At 44.5% G+C, this 6,484-nt stretch overlaps 1 non-coding gene across 1 annotated transcript; it reads right to left on the bottom strand.

Annotated features, from left to right (window-relative positions):
* Positions 1–3,570: 3,570 nt before the first annotated feature.
* On the bottom strand, positions 3,571–3,677 carry LOC132232089 (U6 spliceosomal RNA). The gene has a single exon (XR_009452248.1). It is a non-coding gene; the product is annotated as a U6 spliceosomal RNA (small nuclear RNA).
* Positions 3,678–6,484: the final 2,807 nt, after the last annotated feature.

Genomic DNA, 6,484 nt, shown 5'->3' with positions numbered 1-6,484 from the left:
CTCAGCCCAGCCTGCACCCTCTCCAATCTGAGACCCTTCGGGTGATGTCCGACTGCCAGTTTAGGCCCCATCCCTGGGATCGGGCCTAAACTGGCAGTCGGACATCCCTCTCTCAATCTGGGACTGCTGGTTCCTAACTGCTTGCCTGCCTGCCTGATTGCCCCTAACTGCTTCTGCCTGCCAGCCTGATCACCCCCTAACTACTCCCCTGCTGGCCTGATTGATGCCTAACTGCTCCCCTGCCAGCCCAATTGCTCCCAACTGCCCTCCCCTGACAGCCTGATCACCCCCAACTTCCCTCCCCTGCTGGCCCAATCGCCCCAACTGCTCTCCCCTGATGGCCTGGTCACCCACAACTGCCCTCCCCTGCCGGTCTGATCTCACCCCTAATTGCCCTCCTCTGCTGGCCTGATCTTGCCCTTAACTGCCCTCCCCTGCTGGCTTGGTCACCCTGGTGGAAGCCACTTGGAGAAGCAGCCGGGACCTGCCCCCCCCACCCCGGCGGAGCTGCGGGAACAGCAGCAGGCGCATGGAGTGGCCACTGGGCCTCCTGCCCCCCCCATGAGGCTGCAGGAACTGCAGCAGCTGAGCAGCCAGCCCTGCCCCCGCAGTGCGTACCGCCATCTTGTGACGGTGTTGTGGCATAAGGGTTAATTTGCATATTACCGCTTTATTATATAGGATTACTCATTTATTTCAGCCCTTTGTATTCAGCATGTTTGTATCAAAATAAACCTACGTTTCTATGAAAATTGAAGCTTTTGTCTTTTTCCGGCCCACATAAACTTAAACCTTGTTTATTTGGCCTGTGTTAGCCTTTGAGTTTGACATGCTTGCACTAGGTCATTGGTTTATTATAGAAGGATATAACTCAGGAACATCAGGTGGAAGAGCTGTATGAGCAAGATGTAGGGAAAGGGCATGGAGCTCCCACACTTGCCCAGCACCTCCCTGTGTTCACAAACCAGGATGCTCTTTGAACCCTCTCCTTTTAGGGCTTTATGGGAGCTTCATTACATAGACATGAGAGATTAACTATTCGTGATTCATTCAACCTCCAGCCCTTCTCCCTCTCCTGGAGGCTGGGGGATGAAACTGAAAGTCCAACCCTCTTATCACATGGTTGGTTCTCCAGGCACCAACCCCCATCCTTAGGGTCTGTCCCAAGTCACTCATTAAAATAACAAAAGACACCTTTATGACTCTCATCACTTAGAAAATTCCAAGGGTTTTAGGAGCTCTGTGCCAGAAACAGGGACAAAGACCAAATATATGTTTCTTATTATAAATCAAGATGGCACAATTTGATTCCTGGCTCTCCCTCTCTCTGGCTCTGTGACCTTGAGCAGTCACTTCACCTCTCTGCTCAGGTTCTCATCTGTAAATGAGGTCAATAAGAGCACCTTTGTCATAAGCATGTGGTGAAGATAAAATGAGTTAATTCCTGTAAAGCTATTAGAATGGCCTAATATCTAGTGCTAGACTTTTATTAAGCGTGCTGCTAAGGGACCCTAACAAAGAGTCTTACGTACTGTTATAAAACAAAATTCAACTTGAGTAAGTTTGAAGATCTAATTGGATTTATTCAGTGATTCATAAATTGGGCAGCATCACATTTAGCACATGGAAAGGAGCTCTGAGGAGCTGTACAAAATGGAAGGCTTGTAGAGGCGGGGCGGGGAGGGGGCAGGTGCGGAGGAAAGGGAGTTTCTAGAAAAGAGTGGATTATTTCAGGCAAGATCATCTTCCTTTGGGAGAGGGTGGGGGGTCTACTCAAATTACATCACTAGTGCAGACCAGGTAATTCCAGATTGACTGAGTAAAGGTCACATTTCCAGGAAACTAAAACTGCAATTGAATCTTAGTTTGCCGAGTAGGGCTTAGCACAAGTGCTCCATCTTGGGCCTGTTGTTACTTTTTTAACAGTACTGAGTATAAATGTAGGCTAAATAGCAGAGAGGGAAAGGGGAGCATGGCTTCTTTTCAAAAGGAAATAGAGGTTTTTTTTAAAAAAAATATATTTCTTTATTGATTTCAGAGAGGGAGAGGGAGAGATAGAAACATCAATGATGAGAGAGAATCATTGACCGGCTGCCTCCTGCATGCCCCCTACGGGGGATCGAGCCCGCAACCCAGGCATGTGCCCTTGGCCAGAATCGAACCTGGGACCCTTCAGTCCATCAGCCGATGCTCTATCCACTGAGCCAAACAGGCCAGGGCATGAAATAGAGCTTTTAAGCATAGGGATGATAGGAAGAGGGGAAAAGCTTTCTAGAATCAACTACTGAAATGGGGGCTTCCACAGACTAGAATGCAAGGTTGTACCTTACACTTTCTCCTTTTCCACAATAATTGATTCAACTGTGTTTCACTTGCTTTTTGTAGAGCTTATAGAACTCAAACCCAGAAAAGTCATGGTTATACATCTGTAGGAACTTGGGCTTGAATAAATAACTCAAATGCCAATTCAGTAGGCACTAATTCTCGGGGCATCATACACAGCCCCCACCTATGACCAATGAACTGCATATGTAGGGTGGCCTTTGGAGAAGCTTAGAGATGGTAGTTTGGTCTGTCTCTCTGTCTTTCTTTTCTCTACCCCTTAACTCTCTTCCAGCAGCCTCTGGTTTTGAACACAAGTACTTGTGTTGCTTGCAATCATTTCATAAAGCTGCCTGATTTCCATTATAAATAATCATGAAATTGGGGGTGAGGGAGAAAGGTAACCACATTTTAAGCTACAAAAAGTGGTGATTCAATTTTGCTCTCTTTATTAAAAAGGCTAGTCTCAGTCAGATAATTTGCAGCTAAGTTTTACCTGGAGCACGTTTCCTCAGTCATGTTAAATTCATGGGGCAAATCCTCCTAGGATTTAGACAGTTTTAATAACAGAAATGCTGATGTAAAGAGCAGGGAAAGGCAGCATGTTCTAACCATTTAGGAGAAAAATGGATAAGATGTTACTAATAAGCCATGCTATATTTTTATCCTACTATTTTCTTCATCTGCAGGAATATTGAGATGAGATTTTAAATTCTGAATGATTATCTGACAGCTCCTATCTCTAGGATAAATTATCAGCAAGGGTTTTATTTTGCTATTAACTTTACTGAAAACTCAAGAGGACACAGGTTTACCAGAGCCCAGAGGAAGAAGTGAAATCTACAGACAAGAATGCCACGAACATAATGCCATGAACAGCTACTTCTGGATTCCCTTTCATAACTTGTGTGGACATTGACCTCAGTGGGGCTGGGATAGAGATTGGCAGGGCCCATAGCACCTTCCTGGATATGGTCCCAACCTACGTCTCATCTCTCACATTCCACCCCGGCCCAACGCACTGCATGCTCAATATTCCAGTCACGCCAAACCGCCCACTGGTGCCAAATAGGCCATGTTTGGAACAGTCTCCTTCCACCCACCTTTCCTATTTGGGGAAGCATTGACTCATCTTTTCTTTTCATAATGTTACTTTATTTTCCTTTTATCAAAGGAAGCATGAAAGCCACCCAACATCTAGATATTCCTATGGTTCCTTACACATTTATTCTACCTAAAGTTAGGTGTGAATATACCGACCGCTTCATGAATTTGTGTCTCATTCTCACCTAAGGGCCATGCTAATCTTCTCTGTGTCATTCCAATTTTAGTATAGGTGCTGCTGAAATGCGCACGACTCATCTTTTAAAGCTTACCTCCAATGTGACCTAATTCCAGAATTTTTTCCAAGAGAAATTAGTGGCATCTTTTTCTGCCTTTCCATAGTAGCCAATACCTACTTCATTGTGAAGTTTAGTCTAATGTAGTATTAGTTTAGTGTGTCAACTCCCCTTAGTAATCCAGAGAGGGCAGGGACTTAATCTTGAGTATCTGTATCCTCTAGCCCAGGGTTTCTTAATAGCAGCAATATTGACATTTTGGGCTGAAAAATGTTGTTGTGGTTGGGTCTGTCTTGTGCATTGTAGGATGTTTAACATTACCTCTGGCCTAAGCGTCAGTGTGACAGTTAAAAACTGTTTGCAGACATTGCCCAATGTCTCCTGGGGGAGAAAACTACCCCTGACTGGGAAGCAGTGCTTTAGCCCTAACATAGCCTGATATATAGTAGGTGCTTAATAAATATTTGCTGGTTAATAAATCAATGCCCAATTAATGAATAAAAAAATGGAATTAACAGATGAAAGACCTTACTGTGGCTTTTACACACTCATCAAACTTAAAACCGTTATGCCAGCAGTCCAGTCTCTATGAACTGGCTCTACACCCTTTCACACTCTTCTCTCATACACTTTGCTCCTCAGCTGTGGGCTCTTCTGCATTATCATGCTTTATTTTCTTCTTGCCAATCCAAAGTCTGTTCTAACTTTAAGACAAAGAACAACTTATCTATTTCCAAAAGCCTTCCCCAATTCACCTAATCCAGTGGTGTCCTTACTTCACATTCTCTAAATATTTATGAACAGGATCTCTGATGGAAAATTACAATACATACATACATTTAATATATGTACTAGAGGCCTGGTGCACAAAATTCGTGCATGGGAGGGGTGTCTCTCAGCCCGGCCTGCACCCTCTCCAACCTGGGACCATTCAGGGGATGTCCAACTGCCGGGATTGGGCCTACACTGGCAGTCAGACATCCCTCTCACAATCTGGGACCACTGGTTCCTAACCGCTTGCCTGCCACCCTGATCACTCCTAACCACCTCTGCCTCGGCCCCCGCCATCATGGCTTTGTCTGGAAGGAAGTCGGACATCCAGAAGATGTCCAGTCGACCCAGTTTAATTAGCATATTACCCTTTTATTAGTATAGATTATCTGTAATGTATATGCAATACATATATATGTACACACATGCCTACACATTTACATACACATGTATACACATATACATGCAGTATTGTTTTGGTCTTAGAAATATATTTTTGTTTCACAAACTTGTATAGAGATTTTCTTCTCAACTAGAAGAGTCACCCCTTGATAGAGGCTCACTGGCCCATTTGAGGTCTCTCTTTCCTTTGCATCAGCACAGGCTTTATGAACAACAGATGTTGAGCTTTTATTTGAAGTGAATTTTTTCTTTAAGCAACTGGCAGGTGTGTTAAAGCTGTGTAATTTGTGTGGTCCTGACATTGTTTTGCTTTTAAAAGACATAAGGCTCTTTAATATCTTGCAATTTTTAAACAAACTCATTTCAAGGAGATGCAGCAAATACGAAAAAAAGTTATGTGCCATGTTTTTGGGTTTCTGTGAGAAGGCACCATATACGACAAGCAATGAGAAAGACAAAAGTGGCTGCAGTCTGTCTTAAATTCTGATTGTGGTCCAGCTCCACTGAGTTTTTTCATTGCTCGATGAAACTATTAAAAATGTTGGCCTGCCACGTTGACTCAGAGCTCTCTCAACACCAAGCATCCCTGCACGCCTCCTTCCTCAGGCATGCTTGCAGCGACCTGTACATGCAGCTTCCCCCATGCTTGTGGTTGGAAATTTGCCCAACCTTCTGTTCTGCAGGGTATTTCTTTCTCAAATTTATCTTGGAGAAGTTCATATTTTACACAAGAGTAGTCACCCATGGGGCTTCATTGGCAGGGGTAAGGGACAACCCCAGAATTTATCAACCTTGCCCTTGAGCTCCCACCTGTGACAGGATAGAGAACAGATATAGTGGGAGGGGTACAGTAGGGTTAAACAGTCGTAGCACCAGCACAAATTTTTAGAACCCTTAAAAGAGATAAAAGAATGTGTTTTTTTTTTCAAGTCTTGTAAATCGTGCCTTTTGGCAGAACAGCCTCTTGAGGCTTCAGGCTCTCCATGTATTCCTCTTGGCTGTCTTTTGTGACTCACCCTCTCCATGGCTCTCTCCTCCATGTCCACCTATGGCCTCCCACTGTAAATATAAAACCAAAACACTTCTCTTGACCACGCCTCCTCCTATGATACATGAATGACAGAGGAAGGGAGAGGGAGAGAGAGAGATAGAAACATCAATGATGAGAATCATTGACCAGCTGCCTCCTGCACGCCCCACACTGGGGATTGAGCCCGCGACCCAGGCATATGTCTTGACCAGGAATCAAACCTTGACCTCCTGGTTCATAGGATGACGCTCCATCACTGAGTCACGCAGGCTATGATACAATCTTTATTTACTCCGCCTCATCACCAAACCCATGTTCGCACCCATTTTTCACTTCCACAACCTCGTCTCACATTTGTATTCAGCTCACCACAATCCTCACTTCTCATAATGCACTCACCCTTTCTTAGAACCTAAGACGTCCCACTACTGCCACGTGTATGGCCCTTCCTCGGTACTCTCGGTCTTTGACTCTGCTGCAGTCTTTGACGTAGCTGACCTGCTTGTTTGAAGTTGTCTCCTGGTGTAGCTTTCAGTCTCTTGATTTTTCTTATCCCTTTCTTTTTCCACCTGGTAAAATCCAACTAGTGTGTCAGGGCTCAGCTCAAAGCTCCTTTGTG

The sequence above is a fragment of the Myotis daubentonii genome, chromosome 3 (genome assembly GCF_963259705.1).
Source record: "Myotis daubentonii chromosome 3, mMyoDau2.1, whole genome shotgun sequence".
NCBI classification, from domain to species: Eukaryota; Metazoa; Chordata; class Mammalia; order Chiroptera; family Vespertilionidae; genus Myotis; species Myotis daubentonii.
The sequence above is the reverse complement of the archived record's forward strand: the minus strand, read 5'-3'. Positions and strand labels throughout refer to the sequence as shown.